The sequence below is a fragment of the Sapajus apella genome, unplaced genomic scaffold (genome assembly GCF_009761245.1).
Source record: "Sapajus apella isolate SASKATOON/1434 unplaced genomic scaffold, GSC_monkey_1.0 scaffold76, whole genome shotgun sequence".
NCBI classification, from domain to species: Eukaryota; Metazoa; Chordata; class Mammalia; order Primates; family Cebidae; genus Sapajus; species Sapajus apella.
Window position 1 is genome coordinate 7,030,492 of NW_022437016.1, and position 25,336 is coordinate 7,055,827.

The window sequence follows — 25,336 nt, forward strand, 5'->3', positions numbered from 1 at the left end:
GTACCTTCCCAAGATCCGAGCTGGGCAATATTTTTAGGAACAGTGGAAATTAGCTAGTGAGAAAGCCAGGGTGGGGTTTCAAAGGCTGGAGAAGCCTTTCTTTGCACAAGTATCTGTATGTCTGTGTACATTTTTTGTGTGTCTTGCAAGTGTGCACTTGTCCTCATGAAGGTGTGTGTATATGTTAATGTCCTTGTACGTGTCTGTGTATTTAATTGAGTTAATACAGGTGAAATATTTGGAACAATGCCTGGCACATCATATGCGGTAAAAAGTAGCTATTTTTGGAGGCCAAATATAGGCAATTGCATATGATTCAATCTGTGTGTTCAGTGTAAGTGTTGGCTACCATTGTTATTATCATGTGTTTTCTTCTTAGGTATACATCTACCAGTTGTTTGTACATGTCTGTGTATGGATACCCTGTTGTGCCCATGTGTATAGTGTGTTCTCTATTTGAGCTTTGAGCACTCATGTGCATACCGATGTGCATGTATTCTTTCTTTTTTTCTTTCTTCTTTTTTTTTTGTGAGATGGAGTCTTGCTCTGTTGCATGATCTCAGCTCACTGCAACCTCTGCCTCCTGGGTTCAAGTGATTCTCCTGCCTCAGCCTCCCAAGTAGCTGGGACTACAGGCACATGCTGCCACACCCAGCTAATTTTTGTATTTTAGTAGAAACGGGGTTTTACTATGTTGGCCAGGATGGTCTCTATCTCTTGAGCTCATGATCTGCCCACCTCAGCCTCCCAAAGTGCTGGGATTATAGGTGTGAGCCACTGCACCTGGCCCCAAGTGTGCACGGACACTGAGCTGGCCGGTGTGTGAATAAGCTCCCCACCTTCTTGGGGAGAACTTCCCGGACAGCAACTCTTTGCTTCCCATCTCACCTTCGGGTACCAGGCAGAGCCCAGGCCCAGGTGCCAGGCCTGAGGGGTGCCATGGGACCGTTTCCATTCTTCTCCAAGTAGCCCTGCTTATTTCCAGGCCCCATATCAGAATATGCAAATCAACTCTTTAATGGAATTCCTTTGCACAATATTACTTGAACCAGAAAGTTAATTACCAGGCTCTAATTAATGGCTATTTTAGAAGGCCACAGAACAGAACTGGGGGAGATTGTAAGAGACCAAAAAGGCAAGAAGGAAAAGCATCCAGCTCCCCCAGCCAGCTTGGTGACTCCTTCCAGGGTGGCAGGGTGCACTTAGCTTCTCCCCTACTCTGAGCTGCCAGCCCACTTGCTTGTGGCGATTGGCTGTGGGTAAGTGAATGCGCCCCTTGCATGAAGAACCTCTGGTGGTTCTAGTCTTTTGGCCATCAGTGCATCTGTCTTTGAGGTGTTCTGGGCAGCATCTGCCTAGTGGTGGGGTGAGGAGGTATGGATAGCAAACCTGGGGCTGTACCAACCTCACAGCAGCCAGGTGACATGCCCAAGGTGTGGGCTATGGGAGGGACAGTCACTGACCACTCTGCTTTCCCACCCCTCCAGGGGCCTCTAGGCTATCACCTGCAGGCAAGCCACCCCCCAGTCAGAGCCCAGGAGCCTGGGGCAGCTTCCCACAGCCAAATCTCCACCAAGGGCCCAACTCCCTCCTCTCTGCTTCCCTCTGAGCTCATGGTGGAGTCACCTGTGGCCCATGTGTGATGTGAGAGCTTGCTTGCACACCCCTTCCTTGGGCTTTTGCTCAGGCCCTGCCTCTGTGACTGTGGGTAAGCCACGGTTCTTCTCTGACCCTCCTTCCACTCATCCATCAAGATGAGTGATTGTGCCTGCCCACCTACCTCAAAGGACTGGCTGGAAACTTGCAGGAGATTATAGTGATGGAAATGATAGGGAAGTTTCCCCTCCCAGCTGGGGTGTGCTGTGTTACCATCCCCTCCTGAGATAGAGGGCACCTCTATCCTCCATGGGCATGTGGCTGTCCTCCCTTGTGTATACAGGCCATGCCGCCTGCCACCTGGGCATGCACACGTGCACGTCCTTGTGGAAGCCACCAGCGTGTACCAGACAGCCCCTCTGGGCCACATGGGCGATGGGCTGAAACCTATGGGAGGGAGAGGGAAACAGGGTCCATCCCTAGCCACAAAGGTTCCTAGCACCCTACCTGAGAATTCCCTGGGGAAGGGGTAAGAAGTGACCCCAAGGCTGGAGGTCAGGCCCGATCTTGAGGGCAGGCCAGGAATAAGACCTCCCTTCCTGCCCCTCCCTGTGCCAGCTTAGGAGGCCTGCGTTCTGCAGACCCCCAGGGTCATCCCCTCATAGACCTCAGCTGATGACAGTGCCTTGGCAGTGAGCTGGTTGGAGGCACCAACAGAGCACTTTGTGCCCTGTGCAGAGACATTTAGAGTTAGCCAGTGAATAACTGAATATGTTTAAATTTTTTAAGAGGGATGGATCAGTGGGCAGCCTCAGGCTGTACTTTTTTGAGGTTCCCCCAAAGGCGGCCTGAGTAGGTTTTTGCCACCTCCACCCTTCTGCCGCTTCCCTCAGTTCTCCCATCTCTCAGGTGGGGCTGGTGGTATATCCCTGCATCAGATGCTCTGCTGAATGACTACTGCTTGGCACAATGATCTCCCATCTCCCCTTTTCAGTGGACAGCCCACGCGGGGGAGCAGAAGAACCCTTCTTCCTCCTGTGCCAGGTAACCCGTCACCTCCAGCCTGTGGCCCTGAGCTTTCTGGAGCAAGCAGGGCCCTTGTTTCCAGGCTGGGTCTGATTGTAAAAGAGTGCACTGGGGAGAGAGAGAGATGGCACCAGGGTAGCATGGGCCCTAATTTGATGCGACATTGTCATGGGGAGTTTTCGTACTGAGGGCAGTGAATTAGTGTAGTGTCTCCCTGTGCCCACTGACTAAGGGGAAGTTAATTTCATGCTCTGCCTTTTTGACATTCATAATCAGAGCGTTGTATTACAGCTGCAGATGGTTAGCAGGTGAAGGATGTGTGAGCCTCAACAATTACTGTTTCTGGCTGGGGAGGAGATTGATTAATAGATTGTTCCCAGCCCCACCTCCTCTGCTCCTTACTCCCCTCTCTGCTTTCTTTCCCTCTTTCCAACTTCCTCACATTTCATCAGGAAACTAAGTGGCTATGACTAAATCCCTACTCTTGTGTTAGAAACCAAGGGCAGAGGAGGACCTGTCTGAGGACGAATTGCCCAGGACATCTGATAAAATGCAGACTCTTGGACTCTGCCCCAGGCCTTCTGAATCAGATTCTCTGGGTGAGGTAGTCTTGCTTCCCCAAAGTTTGCTCCTTTTGTAAAGGCGCAGGAATTGTGCCCCAGCTGTGTGCTGGTGACTTGCCTAAGCACTTCCTGTGCTGTACTCTTACTGATTCCTCATAGCAAGAGGGCTTTTTGTTTCCCATTTCACAGATGTGGAAACTGAAAGCCAATGTGTGAGTGTCCCAGAATCACACGTTGGAAGAAACCCAGTAACCAGGCAAGTCCGTTCCCTGGTTGATGTCAGGAGCCCACCAGTAGCATGTCATGCCCTTTCTCTTTAAGGCTATGATGCCCTTTGAAATAAACCTCCTCAGAGGAGTTTCAGTAGCCCCCTTCTATGCCTGCACTGGGATCCCACTGTGAAAAGCTCCCCCACACCGGTGAGGGTGCTTGGAACAGTCCGGGCATCTGCGACCGATCTATAGTTTGCAGCTGAGGTGGGTGAGGCTCAGAGAGGTGAAGGGGGTGAGGCTCAGAGAGGCGAAGGGGCAGAGGCAAGGGGGGCTGGAACACTCATCTCCTAACTCCAGGTCCAGTGCTCAGCCCACCTGCGCCACCAAGGCCTGCTCTTCTTGCTGACTCTCTGGTTGCAGGTGGGGAAACTGAGGTTCAGGGAAGTGTACTCATTTACTTAGGATCGAGCGAGTGGCAGTAATGCAATTCAAGGTCTGCCAAGTAAAATTCCATAGGACAGAACTCATCGGCATTTTAGGGCTGGACCATGTACCCTTGGCTCCCATCTGGGAGTGGAGTCTTCCAGACCCTTTGGCGGGTCTTGGCTCAGGGAAGAGAGTGACTGTCTTTGGAAAGACTAGGCCAGGTGGGGTGGGCTGCACTCCCAACTAAGGAGGCCGGGAACTGCTAGGGTTGTGGGATGTGATGGGGATCTGGGCCTGTAAGGCAGGCAGCTGGACTCTGAACTTAGGGCTGTCTTACACCAAAACTCCGTCCTCCATACCGCCAGTCGCCGTGGAGGTTAATAGCAGGTGTACCTGAGTCAGTCTCCCAGAGCTGGTCCAAGGCCCAGCTCCACCAACTGCTTTCCTTCTGAGCCTCAGATTCTCTATTTCAGTAAAGCAAAAATGAAAACAGAAACTAATGTCCCAGGGCCCAGGATTCCTGGCACAGGGCAGGCCCAGTCTTTCCTGGGCTTTGGTTTACTGCATTCAGGTCATGAAGCCCCTGGAGCTGCCGGAGAATGGAGCCATCGTAGCAGGGTGGGACAGAGATGCCTTTCATCCTGCTCTCTTCATGGCAAGCTGCTTCTGATGCTGTGATAGCCCCACCCACTGGACTTGAGTGGCCACTCAGGATGGGCCAGGCTCTGCTCCTGGTGCTTTCTTGTGCATTTGCTCAGCTCATTCTTACTGAGCTTTGAAGGATAGGTGCTATTACTATCCCCATTTTACAGAGAAGAAAATTGAGTCACAGAGAGATGGAGCAGCTTGTTCAAGTCTACAGCTCATAAGTGGCAGAGCTGGGTTTCAAACCCAGGCAGTTGGCTTTATTATATAAGGCCCCCATCAAGTACCGTTCTATACAGCCTGTGCTCATGTGCCCTGTTTCACATGACATGTTCTGTCAATGATCACACTAATAAACCATCTGGTCACTTAACAAGCATCTGTGTGCCAAGCATTATGCATTGTATATCTCTGATTCTTTTGACTGCCCTCATTTTATGCTACCCCCATTTTACAGGTGAGGAAACTGGCCTCAGAGTGTAAAATCACATAGCCAGGATGAGCTTCAGGGTGGATTTAGAATCTAGATCTCTTTAGATCCACAGCCAGGGCCCTCTCTGGTATATTAGCTGACACACATCCTGTGTGCCAGGCCCTGCTCTCTGCACTTCACAGAGTGGAATTCACTTCACCCTCACAGCAGCCTGTGAGACATATACGGTCACTGTCCCTGGTGCACAGCTGAGGAAGCCTGAGTTGCATGGCTGGAAATGGCAGAGCTAGGATTAAACCCAAGCAGTCTGGCTCCCATGTCAGTGTTTTTAACCACTGCACAGTACTGCCCTCTCCCTATCTTACAGGTGAGGAAATTGGGGTTCTGAGAGGTAAAAGTCACTTGCCCTGAGTTGGACAGCAGGTGAGTGGCATAGACAGGATTTGCATCCAGGTCCTTGTAGAATGTTTTTCTGTCTCCCAGATGAGAGATGTGGCAGCTGCCAGGAGGTTTGGAAGTGTGTCCCAGGGGCACCAAGGCTCTGCAGGGGGCTGCTGTGGGTGCCCAAGTCCTGAGGCAGCAGGGGTGGCAGTGGAGGCAGGCCTTAAGATTGGGTCATCAGGGTGCGAGGTCAGGCCCCGCTCAGTGACGGCCCCTCCTGTTTGCAGCTTATCACTTATTCAAGTGTCTTTTTCTGTGGCTCCCCCAGGGTTCTGGGCTCCCACACCTCTTTTCATCTGGGCAGAGGTGATGAGCTGTGGCTGCATTTGGATCTGTTGATTTACAATGCCGGGTGAGGTGGGGCAGGTGGAAGAAGGGGTCGTGGCTAGGCTAAATGGCCTTTTGTAGCACTTCCCTTCCTCCAAGGTCAGAACATAGAGCTGACTTCCATCACTACGTAGTAGGGTGAAGGCAAGCAGGGTGATGATGATGGTGGGCAAGGACTCCCCCACCAGCCTCTGCTCAGGGTCTATGGGAAGATAGGTGAAGCTGGTGGCTGAAACCTCCAGCCACCCTGGGCAGTACTACAGCAGACTCACCAAGGGGGTCGCCTGTTGTGCTGCAGGCCATGCTCCCTGGTGCCACCGCCTTCTGTAGACTGATGTGATGTAGGGAAGTGGTAGTGCTAGGGCCAGATGTTCTGCCAGGAGCCCATCCAGCCTGCCTGAGGCAGTCTTGTTCAGTTGCCCTAGGATCATAAAGTCCACGAATGTTATGGTGGTTTATGAGGATAGTGAAAACCTCCTCCAGAGAATTTCAGAGTTGAGGAATAATGGAGCTGGCAGAGAACTTAGCAAGTCTTAGAGTCTGTACAAGCCAGGGGTGCACTTGAAAGGCCGTGCTGTCTTCTGTACCTCTGCTGCTTATTGTTCAGAGCACCCATAGGAGTGTCTTCCCAAACTGGGTTCCATGGAACACCACATTCTTAGAGATGTTAATGGGTGTTTGGGATGAGAGAATTCCGTAGTCCAAAAAGGACTGGGAAGCAGTCTGTCCAGAATTTCTCAAACTCAGTTCCAGAGGTTCTTGGAGGTGAGACTTGATGTTTTACTCCAGTGGGGAGATTGTATGCTCAAATACATTTTGCATCCTCAAATTTTGCTTCCTCATTCTTGGGAAATCATTTGTGACCCAGGAGATTAAAGGCCCTGAGAAGTCCTGCAATAAAGAAATCAGTTTTGCTTTGTTTAATCCAGGGTTTCCTATCCCCTGCCCCACCCCAGGAGCAGCTATTAACATCTGTGAAGCAGTCATATTTTGCAGAACATTAGTTGGTAAACATTCATTTGAGATGTTATGTCTCCTCAGAAGCATGTTTTGGAGGAAGCTCTGGAAGTGTTCCCTGCCATTAGGACTTGCAGGAATTAGCCTTGAATGATGGCATTGCTGGCTCAGCAACAGGTAGCAGGGCACATGTATTTGGAAAAAGGCATCCCACATCCTCAACGTGATTCTTCAAAGCAGCTACCAGCTTTCCTGTGTGTGGGATGGGCCCTGGCTCTGGTCAGAGAGCCCTCTGTGGGGAGTGGTCTGTCTGGGACGAGCCTAGGCCTAGGGTATGGGGCAGGCTGGGCGGCTCCCATGTACCTGGCAGCTTGGGCTCTGGGCCTCCCCATCCCCCCTCTAGACTCCCTCTGCAGAAGGCAGTGGTAGGGCAGAGGCTGCCCACAGATTTGCATAATTGTACCGTTCCCTGAATAATTAATAAAGCTCTGTCCTTGCTGGGAGCAAAGTCTGCACCATTATGGATGGGTTTGCCATGGATGGGTTTGCCAGAGCAATTCCAAGGGAGCGGAAGGTTCCTGGACTCCTCTGCCTTTCCCAGCATGTAGCCCCCAGAGAGAGGAGAGGGCACTGGGTTGGGGGCTGGCTCTGGTGTGTCCGCATGGCTCCTGTAGCGTGATAAAGGGCAGGTGGGGGGCAGTGTGCTTTCTTCCAGGATCCACACGTGGGTTTTCTAGCACACAGATGGTTTAGGATTCTTACTCTTCCTGCTTTCCGTGGTCCGACTAACTCTTTTTCTCTGAAATGTGATCAGCTGTTGTGGGATCTTAGCCCTCTTTTATGGCAACCCAAAGGGAGCAGTGCTTATGCAGAGAGTAAAAGCAGTGAGGGCAAGTTTTCAGATGAATAGGGGAGGGGGAGGTATTTCTGCTTGGGGCCCTTCTTCAATCCCTCCTAGTTTCTGGGCTTGTTAAAGTCAGGGGTAGCCTGGGAGTGATTCCTACTTGGGATTTCTAAGTCCCTTTTTATGGTGTTTCATTGAAGTGAATTTTCCATCTGACACATGGCCTTGTCTCCCTGTCACCCTAGAAAGGAGAGTAAAGGGTGGGCCTGCCCCCAACATGTAGTTGACATTGGGGAAAGTCCTAGAGTCTCTCCCAGCCACGAGTACTCTTGAAAGGCCTTGCTCCAAAACTTCTGAGTATTTCTCAAAGGGGTTCTGCTGAACACATGCTTACGATGTTAATGGGTGCTTGGGATGAGGGAATTCCACAGTCCAGACAGGTCAGGGCAGCATCCAGTGAGCCAAGCCTGTCAGTTCCTTCAACGCATGGCTCCTTATACTGTGTGAGTGTGTGTCTGGGCCCTTGGGAGGGAGGACAGGATACTCTGCTTCCCATCCACACTGGCACTCCAGAGTGCTGGTGCATCTCTAGCAATGGGGAGTTCTTTCCCCCTGGAGTCGCCCCTGTCCTTGGAGGACGGTGCCAACTCTTGGAAACTTCCCCCTTTGTGGAGCTTCTCCAGCCAGCATTGATGTAGCACCCTATCATTCCTCACAGGGCCCTCATACCATCTAGGAAGGTGGCAGGGCAGGGATTATTCCATTTTACAGGTAAGATAACAGGCCCAGAGAGGGTAATTATCTCACCCAGGGGCACATAGAGCTGACATTTAAACCCATGTCTGCCAGCTGGTCCTTCAGCTCTTTCCTCTTGGCCACCAAGAAACCATTTGCTCCCTGGATAAATGTCAGTATGTTGGCTGGGGTGGGGCTTTATGACCTGTTGCTCTGACAGTGCCCTTCCCAGTTTGCTTGGAGTGCCTGGGGGGTGGAGGTTGGAGGAGCAAAAGCCTTGCTTCAAGGTTTCCAAGCAGTGGGACCTGGCTTTGGAGCCATTCATAGGTATGGGCCTAAAATCACCAGATGCCTGCTTATCACACCTTTCCCGACTCTCGCCCTTTTCCTTCTCCTGCCCTCTTGTTATAGGGTGGAGATGTTTGAAGTGCCCCAGGAGCTGGGTAGGCACTCATCTTGGGCCAGTAGTGGTGGTACAGGGGTGAAAGAGTGGGGCAGGGGGTGCAGCTGGCTTGTGTTTCTCCAGGCCTTTCTGAGAGTCACTGGACAAGCCTGGTGGATGGCCAGGGGAGCCTGGAGTGAACTTGTTCACAGCAGCTGGGCTTAGAGGCTGCACTGGGGCTGAGATGTGACTTCAGGACTTGGGCCAACTGTCTTATATCTCAGAAATCTCCTTGGGTTATACCATACACCATGAAAGGTACTGCATTGCCACACCTGGCACTTCCATTCTGGTCCCAAAGCAAGCCACACGGGGGCTGTCTGATGAACAGAATGCTGCTCTGCTGACCCATGGACCCAGGTCCATATCCAATGCCCCGACTTCCTCTATGGTCTGGAGCAAGTCACCTAATCTCTGAACCTCTATCTCCTCATTTTTAAATGGGCAGTATGATTCCCAGGGTTCTGAGGTCTACGTGGGATCATGTGACGTGATAATTTGATCATATCATCCTGCCATCACACACACTTACTCACATTCTCACACACCATGCTTTTGCTTTTCTGTTTGAGATCCCACAACCTGGCAGTACATCCAACCCAGCCTTCCCAGGGTCCACCCCATCATATAGCAAGAGACGGCCCAAGACAGACATGAAGTGATGTTTGTGCTGACATTTCTCCCACTTAGAAAATCAATATTCTGTGGTCTGCCTAATTGCTCTGTTGCTGCTAAATGAGTCATTATGGAGGGAAACTAGCAAATGCATTGTGAGATTAATGGGAGAAAATAGTTGGCAAATGACTTTGGTTTGCTTCCGAAACTCTGAGAAGGTGTTACTATGAGAAATCTGGAGAGCTATGCAAGGCCGAGTCCCAAGCAGCAGGGAAACAAGCAGGCAGCTATTGGCGCTATGAGCCTCCCTTTTAGGGCAGGGCACAGATTCAAATCTTACAGAGGCTGGGCTCAGGAGTTGCTGAGTGATCAAGTCAGGAGCCAGCAATGGGACAGGCGCTCTGATAGCCTGGTCTCAAGGGAGAGGATACTGTTCAGTTAGAGCCCATTACATGCCAGGTGTTGTGGTGCTAAGCTGGGAGATGCAATGGTGAGCAAAACCAGCCCTAGCTCCTCCCCTAGTGCACACAGGCTGGAGTGCAGTTGTCCAACAGGTAACTGTGTAATTGCAATAAGGCGTGTGTCCTGAAGGCAGTGAGAGCCCCGATCTGGAGGGTTTCATCTGGTGGGGGTGGTGGCGATGGCCTCCCTGATGATAAATGTAGTAAGCTGGGCTCTCAGAGAAGAACCTTCTGGGCAGTGCGAGAACTCGTGCAGACCCAGTGGGTCTTACAGGAGGGGCTGCAAGGGGATCTGTATGGCCTCAACCCTCTGGCCATCCTAGGAAATGGATATTTCTCATTTCACGAGCGAGGAAACCAGGACTGAAGATGGTCAAGAGACTTACCGGAGGCCATAGAGCCCTTAAATGGCAGAGCCCTGGTTTGAACATGGGCCTGTATAACCCACGCTAAGGGGCATGCCCACCTGCTTCAGGGAGCTGGCCTTGGCACTTGCTGCCCTGAGGTACCTCTTTAGCTGGGGTCAAGGACCTTGCTCCTGAGGGCAGGGTGCAGCATGGTGGCTGCCTGAGTGTCTTCGGAGTGAGAGGGTTATAGGACTCTAGAAAGGGGGAGCCCTCAACAGCCACAGCCAGCCCTCTTTGCTTTCTTGGGTCTTTGCTTCCTTTTAATGACAACATGACTTGGGTAATTTTCTGATGATCAAAATGCCAAGTCAACTGATGACCCCCCTTTGAAAAGGCTCTGTAAATAACACGCTTCTCTCCCCATGAAATGGGTCAGTTTATCCTGCCTCTAATCCCAGCTGGCCTGTTATCAGGTAGGGCCTATCAGTTGTCTGCAGAGGTGGGTGGAGGCATGGTCACCAGAAGGTGCTTGTAAGTCCTTGTAAACTCCCCAAGGTTTCAGGAGTGGCAGCAGCAGATAGGAGAGTCCAGGCATTTCCTGTGGGCATTATAAAGGAGCACCAGTTGCATCCCACTTTGTCTTGGTGCCTGGATAGCTGAGCATCATAGTGCCATGAGAACCTGGTAAAAAGATTCCGGAGACCACCCTGGGAGAATCAGAGTCACAGGTCTAAGGGGGGCTCTGGAATCTATATTCCTGATAAGCCCCAGGTGATTCTGAGACCCACTCAAGTATTGAGATCCCCAGTTAGCAGCTCTGGATTCCCTTCTCTGAGAGGGTCCCAGACGTCTAAGGGATGGTGGTAGTGGGGTGTACTTTGATCTTCCTGAGCCAGCTATACCACTGCCTGCTGCCAGCTCAGGAAGCCAGGCCACACTGTGCCCCTAGGGCCACTTGTAGGGCAGAACCTGGTGTGCAGCTGAAACCCAGGTGAGGCAGGAACTTGGCCTGGGATGCTTTGCTACTGCTGGTGGCCGGAAGCTGAGTTTCATCCCAAACTCAGGTCTGCTTGGCTGTTCCCTGTCCCTTATGAAATATGAACTGCAGCCCTTCGTGGCTGGAGACTGTTTATGTGGGCTGGTTGCAGAGCCTAGCTCTTTGTCCTGCTCAGATTCCACTTCCAACGGAATTCTGCTTAGTTCTTCACATAAACAGCAGTGCCCTAAGGGACTGGACCTGAGGGGATCCAGCCCAGTCCCAGCACCCCAGTGTGCTGCCAGGAGACACCAGTGGGCATCCTGGGGGGTGGTACCTAGAGCTCTGCTTTCTGCTCTTGCTCCTGCCTCCTTGGAGGTGGAGACCAGGAGCCACATTTCTGAGTCCCAGGAACGTGATGGGGAAACAAGTGTCCCAGGTTGGCCAAAGACCAAGGTGGGAGCCATTGGGCCAAGGCAGGCATGGTGATTCAGTGCCACACATTTCCCATGGTCATCCCTGCAATCCCTCCCCTCCAGGTCAGAGTGGCTGCTTTGCTGTTGTCAGGTTATTTGGTGAATTTCTGTAGCCTCTAATGATGAGTGGTGAGTGGGAACTCTGTCTCCTTTGCTCCTAGCAACTACCAGGAAGACTAAGGGAAGGCAGGTCTCATACGGAGAGGAGCCTTGTGCATGTGTGTATCTAGCAAGCACTCATGAAGATGGGTGGGGTCTCTTGTGAGACTGGGGCAGCCCCTGGGGCATCTTGCCCTCAGAGGACTCCTCAGAGAAGCACCTTGCACCATAGATTCACCCCTAGGTGATGTTATACAGTTCTCATGGTAGGAATTACCAACTTCCTCATTGGCTCAGGGGCCAGGATCTTCTAAGTGGTGGGACTTCGGGTCAAGCAGAATTCTGGACTCTGAGCGGCTTCCTAAGAATTGGCTGGCTGTGTAGCCTGAATCTTAGGGCAGGTACAGACAGGATGGCAGTGCCCACAAGGCCTTTTTATCCAGCTAGCTAAAAGCCACTCATTGTGCTAGCAGAAGCACATTGCTACACATGAGAGGAAACACTGCATCCTTTTTGGTGCAGTTTTACAGAAAACTATTTAGTGGGCTTGCTGTAGCTACCCCTGGCATGTGGATGCTGAGAATCCACCCCTGGGTAGATTCACTTATGTCACACACATGTGTTTATCACACCGTGTGTAACTGACCTTAGTATATGTGCATATGGACAGCACAGCACTCAGTAGTGCCCTGGTCATCCTGACCTGCCCCTCCTTGCCTCTCTGCATGTTTGCTCCTCCCTACCCATAGTTCTGGCTGCTGGGCCTGACCCTGCTGGGTGGCAGCCACATGCCAGACACTGAGAGGAGGCCCAAGTGAGAGTCCAGTCAGGGTCCTGCCTTCCTGGGACCATTCTCCTTTGAGCACCACCTCCCCTTTCTGTCTTCCCCTCCCACTGCAGTCCTGGACTTCCTGCTGTTCCTGGTCCAGGCTGAGGGCAGGTACCACACAGTAATGGGTGTCTTGCAAGCTGAGCCTGGGTGGTTGAAACTCCTGGCCCAGAAGCCTCTAGCCCCCAGCCAGGGTCCCCGTTTGGGCTGTGTTGTGACAGAGACTTGTTCTGGCATGTCAGATGTGACCGTGCCCTCTGTCTTGATGGCTTTTCTTGCTGGTGGCCTTCCTGCTGGGCCCCTGGCCTTCTGTGTCGACGTTTCAGTAGGGCCAGGCTCTTGGCGGGGAGGCTCTGGATGAATGTGCTGGTGACCCAGGAGAGAGCGACCCGTCTTCAGTCCCTCTGCCTGTGAAGGCAGACTCTCCTGCCTGCCCTGGCAACAGCTCTGTGCCAGCCTGTCTGTGTGGCTGCCGGCAGCCGTGGCTCCTGACTGGCTGCCTTCTCCCAGCTCCCTCACGCCCTCCAAGGCACTCACTCACTCACTCACTCACTCACTGGCTGCTCGCAGCAGCTCAGGCAGCGTTCAGGCAGATGGTGCAAAGGAGGCGCAGGCGGGGGTCCTTGGACTCTGCTTGCACGCCCCCATGTGTGGGTGAGGTCACCCCCGAGGGATGTCATCAGCATACGCTGGGATGGGCTGGGTACCATTCAAGATCCATCTGCAGGTACAACAAAACGTGACTTCAAGGTCTTAACAAGTCTCTCGGGAGCCTCCAGACTCGAGTCCTTACACTGCGTCACCCACTCCCCTGAGCCACCAGGCCCCGTCTCCTCTATTGACTCACAGGACACTGCAGGCAAATGCTGGGTTGAAATTCCAGCTCTGCCACTTGTCAGCTGTGTCTTTAGAGAACTTAGCTACCTCTGTGAAATGGGGGATAGTATCAGTTCATAGCATTGTTGAGAGGAATAAATGGGATTTGCAGCTAAATGCTTAGCAGCACCTGGCGAACAGCAAGTGCAGGAGATGAGCTAGCCGGGATTGTGTCATGGAGCTCCCGACTCGTGTTGTGTCCTCTCTCTGGAATGCCGCCTTCTCTTTCCCCTGCAATTCCTACTTTGATCATACCTATCTTTCGGATCCTAGCTCCTTCTGCTTAAAGCTGGTTCTGATCCCCCTCCCCCAGTCTTGGGCAGACTTCAAGGTCTTCACTTTGCTCTCCAATTTTTTTTTTTTTTGGCCTGATTTCTGTGCTTTACTTTTGGGCCTGCTCCATCTGGTAGCAATTGGGGTGGGGGGAGGCTTCATGAGGGCACTGGTTGGCCTCTCTTGATATATACGTGTCCTGCCCTCCCTGGTAGAACAAAGCAAGAATCTAGCTCCTTCCTAGCCCCACAGAACCTCGGGGTGAGCCTAACTATGGTCCCCTTACTCCCCTCAAAGTAGAGCACATGACCAAGCCCATTCCTAGGGCCTTAGGATGAGAAGTCATAAAGATCCCTTTACAGATGGGCAGCTGAGACCAGGAATAAGGAGGGGACATACCCAAGGACACATAAGGAGTTGGAGATCCTGGCCTGCTGCTTCTGTGCCTCTCTGCTGGGGGTTGGGGGGGGGGAGTTGGGCCATCTCTCAAGAAATCTGGGAGGACTTCATAGAAGAAGTGACAGGAGTTGAAGCTTGAAAGAGGTGGGTTCATCACATGACCAAGGCAGGGAAGGACATTTAGGCAGAGGGAACCCCATGGTCCTAGTGCTCAGAGGACGAAAACCTTCCTGACTTCCTGGGACAGTCATTGAGACTGCAGTGAGAGGTGGGAAAGGGCCTGGAGCATTGGGAGAGTCAGAAGTCGGGAATGGCAGGAGCAGCATTAAGGAGAGACAGGGACAGAGAAGCTGAGCTGGTTAGAGGCTTGGCCCAGACTCGTGTGTGTGCCAGATTGGACTGGGGGAGGGAGGGCCCAAGGATAAGCATCCCTCTGTGCCTGGTGCTTCGTCTCTTAGTCTTACAATGACCTGAGAGGTGTGCTTGTTTTAGAGGTGGGAAAACCAGATGCAGAGAGGTTTGGTGGCTTGACCGAGGTCTTATGGGCTAGTAAGAGGCAGAGCCATAATGTAAACCACCAGCAACATGACTCTCAAGTCCTCTGGTGGCCATCACCTGTTTGGGTTGGAGTGGCAGCTCCTCTCAGGGCAGGAGCCCTGTAGTCTACTCCCCAAACAGGTATGGCAGCCACTAAGAAAATGTATGGCCCATGCAGGTGCATTGTTAGGTCCTGGGCACGTGTCCAGGTGCACATGGACCCCTTCAGTGAACTGGATTGTTCACCAAGCCTGGCAACTCTCTTCAACTAGGCCTGTTGAAAAATGGGTAGAATGCCAGGCAGCCTACAGCTGGGCAGCCCCAAATCTGGCCTCTGTTGCCCAGCAGCCAAAAAGATGAGGCTTTTGTAATACCTGAGCCCCTCACCCCCATGTCTGGGTCCCATAGCATCTGGCTCCTTACTTCCTTGCAGTTCTCAGGTTGTGATAGTTGTCTGTGTGCCTCGTTGAATGGCAGATCTCCTGTGGACAGGGCCCAGGCCTCCTTTCTGGGCCTCTGGCACCTAGCACGCAGCCTGGCCCAGCACAGGTGCCCAGTAAATGTTTGTACTGTGAATGATACATTGAGCACCTACTGTGTGCCAGATACTGTGCCAGGCCCTGGAATAATTAACTTTGGCATGGCACTTTATGATTCACAAAGCTCCTCCCAGTCCCCTTAGGAGGCTGATTGTCTCGGATCAGGTATTTATTTTCCCGTTTTTCAAAGGAGGAAACTGAAGCTCAGGGATAGGACTGTAGCCTGAGATTACATCTGTCAGCCAGGGAGGGGCAGAACCAGGTCCAGCCACAGCCCACTCCCTGCTCCCTGGGCAGTGAGCACACTCTGGGGGCTGACAGCTGTTTCTTTCTAACTCCTGTGAGCAAGAGATACAGCTCTCTGGCTGGCAGGGAAGCCAGACCAACAGAGAATCCGTATCCCAGGAAGCAGGGCTCCTGGGGGCTGCAGTAGATACCTGGCTTATCCTCAGGGCTCCACCCAGCAGGAGCAGGGGCCTTCTCTGTCACTACCAAGGACCTGGTTGTTGGTGACAATTGTCTGTGTCTGGGGTAAGTCAGAGGCAGGAGAACAAAGAGAACCCTTCCTGCCAATGTGACTCTGACCTTGAAAACCCTGTGGGGTTTCATTTACTCCAAAGAAAAAGGGAAGAGTTGGTTACCAGCTTCAAAGAGGGGCAGACCTCCTGCAGGCAGGCATTGAGGAAACCTTGGCTTTGTGAGTTCTTGCTGCCAAATTTCTCCTTTTCAGTTTAACAAAAGTCCTGGGGACTGGACTTTTGGGCTGGGCAAAAGCCATGGACAGACAAAAACTGTCCATGGGCTGGGCAGGAATCTGGCCACGTTTTTTAGAAGGCAGGAAGGTGCCAGGATCACTCTTACTTTGGCAGGGCTCTAGGTGGCACAGCTTTTGATGTAAGGATCAAATAACAATGGGGAGATCTGGATGCAGCCTGAAGGCTCACCCCAGTGTCTTGCTGCAGGTGTGCCCAGCTGTGGGACTGGGACCCCCGGAGTGCAGGGCATTGTTCTGTCCCTGCCGTGGGAGTCTCTCAGGGAAACGTTATAGCACTTAGGAAATCCTAGGCACCATGTAGGACTGTATATTTATTCCTTATTCCACAGACAGTAAGCAAGTCCCTACTGTGTGCCAGGCACTGAGTGGGATTCTGGGAGGAGGTTTGCTGTGTTGTGGATCCTGCTGGGTCCTGCCTGCTCTGACAGTCCACCATTGTAGTGGCAACTGTGGCCATCTGGAGAGTCCATGTTCTGCTGGAGGGGCAGCAGCCACTGCACCGTGGCACTGGGCATTTGGTGGCAGGCCTTTGGATTTTTATAAGAGAAGCCAAAATTCTAGAGGTTTTTTTTGTGACATTTTAAAATTTCACATTTTTAAATGTTGGCATTTGATTCAAAACTTAAAAATGTCAAACACTATGTGGGCTAAACAAAACATGAATGTTGACCAAATACAGCTCATACTCTTAGTTAAAGACCTTTATCATAAAGGCTGGATAAAACCCAGATGGGCAGAGGGCAATAGGCAAGGCCTTCCTGGAGCGGGGGCACCTGGACAGAGGGTTGGTGGTAGGAATCTGCCTGAGCATTTTTAGGACAGTTGGGGACCGGGAAGTGAGTGGCAGAACTGATGGGGCCGCGCCCAGTCATGAAAGCTTTTCATGCCGTGTACGAGTAGATATGCTGTAGACCTGACCCAGGCCACCCTGAGAGCCTCCAGCTGTGTCCATCCCTCCAGTCAGGAGCTTTTACCCAACATTGGCCCATAAAGAGAGGCTTTGGCCAGGCAAGAGCTCAGGGAAGAAGGGTCATGAGTATTTAAGAAAAAACCCCAGGACACACGATCCTGATCTATAGGAAAGCTATAGAATAGGGGCTGTCCATCTCTGCAGTGTCTGCGCGTGCACGTGACCTCTGCCATTTGCATTTTCTCTCCTGCCAGCCAACAGCTCCTTCAGGTTCTGGGCTGGGCAGGGAGGGCCTTCGCAGACAGGAACCTCTAAACCCTTGGAAAGGGACTCTTCTCTCCTCTGTCTCTTCCTGTTCCTCCCCTGCAGGGGTCCTGCATTCTTCAGAGGGTTTGAACTGCTCTGGCCACAGCCTGTCTGGGTGTCTTCCTGTTCAGGCCTGCGGTCATTACTTCTCCCTTTTTCTCAGTTTCTCCCTGTCTGCGACTCCCCTCCATGCTCTACATTTGAGTTTCTTCTTAATGATCACCTGCAGAAATGGTCCTTCACATTGTCCCAGAGGTTTGTCTAGGAAACTTCCATTGGCCCATGCAGGGCTTTGGGCCAGAGAGGTGACTGAAGCCCAGGGCTCCCACCGACTGGTGGAGTAGACGGCCACACGGACAGCTGGTGGTCTGAAGAAGAAACTCAGGTGTGGATCATGGTGGAAGCGGCAGACAGCAGGGAGAAACAGAGAAAAAGGGAAATTATGACTGCAGGCCCACTTGGGAGGCTGAGGCAGGAGAATCCTTTGAGCCCAGGAGTTCGAGTCTAGCCTGAGCAATATCATAAGACTATGTCTCAAAACAAGGTAAGTTTAAAAATATGCAAGTGTAGAGTACCAAATTTCAGGCACTATAAAGCAAGAAGTAACAAAACTTTTATGCCACTGCCACCATAGAATCTCTTATCCCACCAAAAGTCACGGTGGACTGTGCCTGAAACAGGCCACCCAGTTCCTGCCTCCTTGGCCTGCAGAAGAACTGAGGGAGCCTGGCTGCCATGGTCCAGAGCCCTATCTCTCAGCACCCACAGCCTTCAGTCCCACAGCTGTGGGGTGGGTGGTTCTCCATGGACTGAGTCTGTGGCTGTGGAAGGAAGAGGGCATGTTTCTTTTCCCCACAGTGCCACACAGACTCAGATCATGGGCCGCCTCAGCCAGCAGAGAGGGAGGCTGCAAGTAGGCTGGCTGGCTGAAGGCTTTGAGTGCACACAGGGCTCCCCCCAGGGATCCTTGGGATTGAGTTATTTCTGTTTTTGCTCACCTGTACCTGGCCCTGGGGACAGAGACAGGAATCAGCTGCCATCCTGCCTCCTTGGAGGAGCTCCCAGTCGGGTGGGAGAGGTGCCTGCCACCCCTGATGAGACTGTCTCTACCTCGGGTTCTCTCTCTGCTGCTCAGAACGGGGGACAGCCAGGAGCCAAGTCCAGAAAGGAGTGTGCCTGGGCTCAGGGGAGCCCGGGAGGAAGTGAGTCATGAGCTAAGTTTGGGAGGAGCTCTCCCAACCCTGGTTCCACCTGATGGGGCTCACAGCACCTCCCGCTCAGCAAGCGAGGAACTGGGTGGGAAAGAACTCTAACATCTGTGCGACGCAGACACTTGGGACTGTTGTTTCATTTAGAGAACAGTGTTTTCCCCATAGAGGCCCTGTGTGGATGAAGACACAGAGCTGGTTGAGGACTGGGCCTGGGGTTGGGGCACAGAGGAGGGTGCATGGTGAAGATTTCTCTGCTGACGCTGTGGAGCCAACTGGCTTAAGGCACCTTAGCCTTGCCCATTGCTGCTTGGGGACCTTGATCAAGGTACTTAATCATCAGTCAAATGGGGCAGGGAGCCCTGCCCACCTCCCAGGGCTTTTCTGAGGGGCTACCTGACAGTCTTTCCGCCCTGGGAGCCGCAGAGCGTGGCCCAATGTTGGGGATGATGAGGATGTTGATGGTAATGAGGATAGTGACAGGGACAATGTGGAGGATTGATTACTGAGGATTCCCTCGTGCTGGCGCCTGAGGTGACACACCCCCGCTGTGTGCTGTGTGTCCTGCCACCACAGCCCTAGACTTGTCTCTCCACGTCCACCCTTGCTCCCCTTTCAGTCCGTTCTCTGCCTGGGACTCAGTCGTTATGACTCAGGGTCCTTCCTGTGGACCCTGAATGGGCAACACCTGACTACCTTTCCAATTGTACTTTCCCCACCCCTCCTGGTTCCCTGTCCCATGAGTGTTCCAGCACACATCTTTGTCCTTGTTCCCTCTTCCTGTCTTCCTGGAACATTCTTTGTCCAGATACCTGTGTGATTTGAACCCCTCGCTTCATTCAAGTCTTAATCCAACCACCCTGTCAAACACAGCCCCCTCCCACTCTCTACTGGGCCTGGCTCTGCATTCATCCCCAGCTCTGGAGTTCCCCTGGTGTTATTACATACATCGTGTTCTTTTCCCACACGAGACTGGATGCCACTCTGGTGTGTCTCCATCACCTAGAACAGGGCCTGACAGAAAGTTGGTAAATGAACAAATAAACATTTAATTGTACCCCATGACGTGGGCACATTGCTGTCTGCGTTTTACAGATGGGGAAGCTAGGCTCAGAGAAGAGAGATGGATTAACTAGCCCAAGGTCATATCATTGCAGCGGGACAGAACCAGGATTTCAGCCCAGTGTCTATGACCTCTGAGCCCTGTCTCAGCCAGTAGACACTCCCACCTCCCCAGAATCTAGGATGGACAGGAATGGGAGGGGGCCCAGAAGAGTGGGGAGGATTTTACCCTGGGAGTTGAGTGGTGAGGCCAAGGAGGGAGTGAACCATGGGGGTCTGAGAGAGCCAGGGGCAGGTCGGGGACTTCAGTGAGGGTCAGGATGGGGAGCCCTCGAAAGACAGTCTCTGAGGAGAGCACCCCTGGCACCAGCCACTCCCAAAGACCAGCTGCCTCCAGGCTTCTTGTCCTGGCTCTGGTTCCTGGCACGATTTCTGTTTCCCAGAGGAGCTCAGGCCTGGCCCGGCTTCCCAGGGTGGAGAAACACATGGTGAGTGAGTGAGTGAGTGAGTGTGTGTGTATGTGTGTGTGTATGTGTGTGTGTGTCCAGCCTTGCTGTTTGCGTTGTCGTCACGTCTTCTTAATCAGCCTATTTCTGGGAGCGATGACTTCATCTCCTGTGATTCTCAACACAGCCACTGTCAGGCGTCCATGGAAAGATTGGGCCTGGCAGTGTCCAGATTCCCCTAATGAGCCAGGTTAGGAGAGCCAGTTGGCGGGCCCTGGCTTGGGGGCTTACAGTCAGGTCTACCTCCAAGAGACTCCACTGCCCAGGCTCTCCCTTAGATCTGGCCTCTTTGACCCTGGAGTACCCGGTGCAGCAAATTCCAGCCAGTGTTTCCTGCGTGCTTCCTCTGTGTGCACTCTGCTGGGGGCAGGGGACAGTCACACCAATCTCTGCCCTCAAGGGCTCCTGCTGGCTGAGAATGCAGATGGGTCAACAGGCCTCACCTTAGAGGGACTGGGTATGGACAGAGAAGGGAGTGAGGACTCTATCAGGGCTCAAGGAAGGCTCCACTGAATTGTTGGTCCGGCCACAGGGTGAAGGTGAGGGTTCTCTTGAGGAGGGAGGGGAAGGGCTTGCTGGCAGGCCAGGTAGTTGGGTATCACTGGGCACATGGCGGCTGGGAAGGATTTTAAGAATAGATGGACCTAGATAGATCAGAGATTTTAGAAGCAAGTCCATGGTTGTGTGTAAGGGTAGGTATGGGAGGGTGTAACACTGGGAAATGTATACAGTTAATTTGGTTTCTTGGCACACAACTCCTGAAATCCTTAGAATCTCACAAGTGATGTCTACTTATGAGTTGGCTGATGGCTAGCAGCCCCCAGGTGGCTTCAGAACGGGGTCACAGGAAAGACCAAGGCAGGATTAGAGTGTTGGAACTTTTAGCCCACCCCACAGCCCGTGGGGCAGGGAGAGAGGCTGAAGGTTAAGTTAATCGCCAATGGCCAGTGCTTTCATCAATCATGCCTATGAAATGAAGCTTTTATAAAAACCCAAAAGGACAAGGCTCAAGGAGCTTTCAGACAGCTGAATGCTCAGAGGTTCCTGGAGTAGGTACCCAGGGAGGGCATGGAAGCTCCATGCCCTTGCCCACATACCTCTCCCAGTGCATCTTTTCATTTGTATCCCTTTAATGATAAACTAGCAAACAGAAGTAAATGTTTCCCTGAGTTCTGTGAGCTGTTGCAGCAAATTAATCAAACCCAAGGAGAGGGTCATGGGAAACCCAGTTTATAGCCAGTCAGTGGGAAGCACTGGTAAACCAACCTGGGGCTTGTGAATGGCATCTGAAGGATGGGGGGATAGTCTTGGAGACTCAGTCCTCAACCTGTGGATCCGATGCTGTCTCCAAGTAGATAGTGTCAGAATGGAACAAAATTAGAAGACACCTGGTTGGTGTCTGCTGCCCAACTGATCGCTTGCTTAAGGTGTGGGGACCACCCCTTCCACCCCCACCACATCTGGTGTTGGAAGTATTCTGCTTTGTGAGAGTATAAAAGGAGAGAGGAGAAACTGAGTTGGGTTTTTTCTACAGAAGGTGTCAGGGAGGGAGAAGAAGAAGCTGGCAACTGAGGGCTCAGCCCTGTATTCCCCTTTATCTTCAAGGGGAAGGGTCTCTTTCTCCACCCTACTCTCTCATACTGTATTTCAGGAACTGGTGCCAAGGCCAGCTGAGCTAAGCCAGGTGCTAGGAGCTCAGGTCCCCGCCCTGGAATGCTGGTGGGCTGCGGACGGGAGGTGGAGGGCAGCAGGGCTGTGGGGTGGGCTCTCAGAAATATTTTGCTGGGCTTACTGCAGGCTTATGTATAGCTTTGCCTGGAGGCAGGGGGACGGTTGAATGACTGCCAGCGGGATAAAGCGCTATGTGGGGTGATACCTTCTGTCCTGCTTTTGGCATGGACATTGTTACCCCCTTACCTCCGTTTCATCTGGCCCCACCTCGGAGCAGAGACACTGATGGAACAGTTGAGGCTCCTGAGCTGCACTGCCTGTGGTGAATCTGCTTCCCAGCATCGTGGCCTCTAGCAGGTGACTTGCCCTGTTGTGAATTTTAGTTTCCCTCTCTGTCAAATGGGGACAAGAAGTATACCCACTTCCTAGGAAACTTTCAAGGATTAACATGTGTTTTAAAAGGGAGGCTTGGCAGAGTGCCTACACATAGAGGTGCCAGTGTGCCTTAGCATGGCAGTCGGGGCATGGCAAGGGTCTTCACCATAATTGCCGAGGCTCCCTTAGGATTCAAAAAGCCAGGGATCTGGAGTGAGGAGGTGTGATGGGAGGGCCCAACAGGAGAGCCTGGTTGGCCAAGCAAGAAAGACACTGGGCCCTCCTCTCCACCACTTTATGACCTCAGGCAAGGCACTCATCTCTCTGAGCCCCAATTTCTGGACTGAAGGAAATTGTGAGAAAAGGAACGTTGGGGGCCCCCACTGCAGGGGCAGGTGAGGAGCTAATGTATCTGTTAACACTTGTGTATTTCCTTTTCCCTTAAAGCTGAGAATCAGCTGCTTGCCTCTCTCTTGGGCAGGCATCCAGCAGGGAAATGCTTTGAAGGGAGCCTTCCCAAGCTGGGGGTAGCCAGGCTCTCCCACCTCCACTCCTCCCACACAGGCTGTCTGCCTTCTCCCTTGTCCGTGAGCCACCACCCACCATCCTTTGCATCCTTCACTGTTTCAGCTGCTCAGTGTTGTCTTTTTTGGTAAGAAAACAGTCCAGTTCAGCAAACATTTCATAAGTACCTGTTGTCTGCCTGGGTCTTTTTTGGACTCAGGGCATATGGGGATGGTTAAAGTATCAACCTCTCTATCAAGGGGAGAATATTATGGAATTGTTTTTAAAGATCCAAAGGCAAAAGCAGTGATCCTGGGGTGCGAGGGCCTGGGTTCTAGGCCCTTGGTCTCGTTTCTTCCCAGGAGACCTTGGGCAACTTATGGTACTTCTCTGAATCTCAGTTTCTGCAACTCAAAACCCATGTCAGCCTGTTGATGCCTCTGGTTCTAAGAGGCCTCCTGTGATCAGTTTTGGAGTAACTTACTCTGTGGGCTTGTCAGTTAGAGAGGTCTGTGGAATTCCAGTTTCAGGCCACAGTGAGAACAGCAGACCCCAGAGGGAGGAGTCTGACCCAAGTTTAATCCCATTCCACTGCACCTTGCTAGTTGTGTGACTTTGGGCCGTTCCTTAACTCAAAGACTGGGTTTTCTCAGATGTGAGGTAGACATTGTGATATGCCTGCCAATAGGGAACTCATGGGTCATATTAATGCTACTGACATCCTCTTCTCAGATACAGGACCTGCTCCATGCCAAGAACACATCCCCAACCCTCCAGAGCTCCTTGATCAGAGGGGGCATTAGTGCCCAACTTAAGAGGAGCCAGTGAGGGTGGGGAGGCCTGCAGCTGGCCCAGGAGCTCTAGAACAACTCCAGGTGGGCTAGGCAGGGGCTCCTTGATTTCAATATGCCTAGTGTGGGATTCTATCTTTATGAAGAAAATGTTTGCTAATGATATTAATAGTGTAAATGAGATTTGGGGAGTGGGGAGAGCCAGGGGAAAGGGTTATTTAAACACACTTCAGAGAACACCCTTCTCCAGCATTTAAGCAGCATAATTTGCATATGTAATAATTGTGCTAATTATAGGCGGCCTCATCTGTTAACAACAAGTTTGCCTGGTTGTGTTACATTATTGTAATCACCCAATCATAATTCTCTGGCATGCTTCTCACTAAAGATAACAACAATAGTAATAATGCCTGTCATTTTTTAGTCCTTTCCTCTGTGCCAGGCTTCCTCCCAGGAACTTGACAGTCATCAATTCATTTAATTTTCACAACACCTGTGTGTCCCAAAGATTCTTATCTGTTGTGGAGAGAGGATGAGACCGAAGTACAGAGAGGTTAGGTAACCTCCCTGGGCTCACACAGCCAAGAGCCAAGAACGAAATGCCAGCTCACAGGCAGCACTACTTCTCTGGGGACACTTGACACATGTTCTCACCCTTTATCTCTAAGCCTTCTCTTTCTCATTTGGGCCTCTCAGAAACCCCCATTTTGCCAAAGAGGAAGCCGAGATCCTAGGAGAGAATTTGGGGCTGGGCAGGAGGTGAGCCCAGGTCTCCTTAACTTTTAGGACAAAACCAGCCCCAGCATACCCACCTGCCTTCCTGCAGTAAGGGATGGGGGGCAGCAGCCCCTCTGTGTTCTCCCCTGAAGTCTTGAAGGAGTCCAGCCTTGAAGAGGAGGGTGACCCTCACCTCTCCTATCAAATGATGTAGGCCTAGCCTCTGTGACAAAGAAATTATAACTCATTAAACAGGTGGGAGGACTCTAGCATGTCATTAATTGCTTTATATATGCTGTCATTAAATCAGAGGTAGTATATGAATGGCTGGTGGCCAGATGTAGCCCACAGACAGGTTTCCTTTGGCCTGATGGGGTGGAAAGGTTTTATTATTTTTTGTTTGTTTGTTTGAAATCAGTTACCAACACTAAAACATTTACCTTAAACATTCACCTGAAAATCTAGATTTCTGCCTTCTATTTTAAAACAGGCGTGGCCACGCAGTAGGCCTATATTCCTACAGGGCAAAGATTTGGTTTCTTCAGTTCACTTCAGACTTCTTTTCTCCTTGGAAGGCTCCTCCCAGCAACCCTGGTAGGTATGTGGGTGTGTGTGGGGTTGTAGTGTTCCCATTCTACAGATAAGGTGCCTGGGGCCCAGAGGGGACTGGCTGGGCCACTCCATAAAGCTATTGGTAAGGCCAGGACTTGAACCTCTATCCTCATCTCCATGCTGTGTGGTTCTCACTTCACACGCTGCCTCCCAGCCATGTCCAACCCCCCACTGGCTGCCAAGGAAAGAAAGAAACTCTTCACAGGCCTAATGACTCAAAAATAAGCAACAGTAAGCCTGAAGAACTGTTCCTATCTCCCTCCTCTCCCTTTCCACCCTTCCCGAGGCCGGAGGGGACATGGGAAACCTATTCATTTAAACTCAATTATTTTCTCGAAGACAGAACAGAACTGAATTGGGTCACCGGCTATATTTGCTGTGCTCAGCTGTTTTCCTGCAATAGCATCACCAACCAGGTCTGTTGCTGGGCCCTGTGCTGCCAGGCTCACCAATTATAGCTCCATATTGGTGGCCATTGCCTGGCAAGCTTGGCTCAGGAAGAGAGGAGCCAGTGAATGGAACCTAACACCCTCTCCTTTTTCACCCGTTTTCACCCCTGCTGCAGGAGTAGGCACCCTGGGCCAGTGTAGGTTCAGGCTCCATAACTGTGTGGTCACCACCTCCAGGGACCTAGGCTCTAGGTAATAGGCATTTACTGTCCAGCACCCATCTGTAGAGGAGGCTCGTCTGCAGCAGCCTTTCTGCTGATGAGGAAACTAAGGCTTAGAGAAACGAAGTGCTTGTTGGAGAGGCAGCCCTAGAATCAGACCCAACTGGTATCTTCCTAGCTCTGTGACTGGGAGCAAAGAACTTGACTGTCTTGCT

General features: G+C 52.0%; 1 protein-coding gene and 1 long non-coding RNA gene across 11 annotated transcripts in view; one reads left to right on the plus strand and one right to left on the minus strand.

The window, feature by feature from the left end:
* The window catches only part of DAB2IP (DAB2 interacting protein), a 213,608-nt gene that overhangs the window by 134,347 nt on the left and 53,925 nt on the right, over nucleotides 1–25,336 (plus strand). The gene's annotated exons all lie outside the window — the stretch shown is intronic.
* LOC116532390 lies at nucleotides 19,174–24,338 on the minus strand. The gene is made up of 3 exons (XR_004260852.1): nucleotides 24,328–24,338; nucleotides 21,634–21,639; nucleotides 19,174–19,257 (listed from the first exon to the last, which is right to left on the minus strand). It is a non-coding gene; the product is annotated as an uncharacterized LOC116532390 (long non-coding RNA).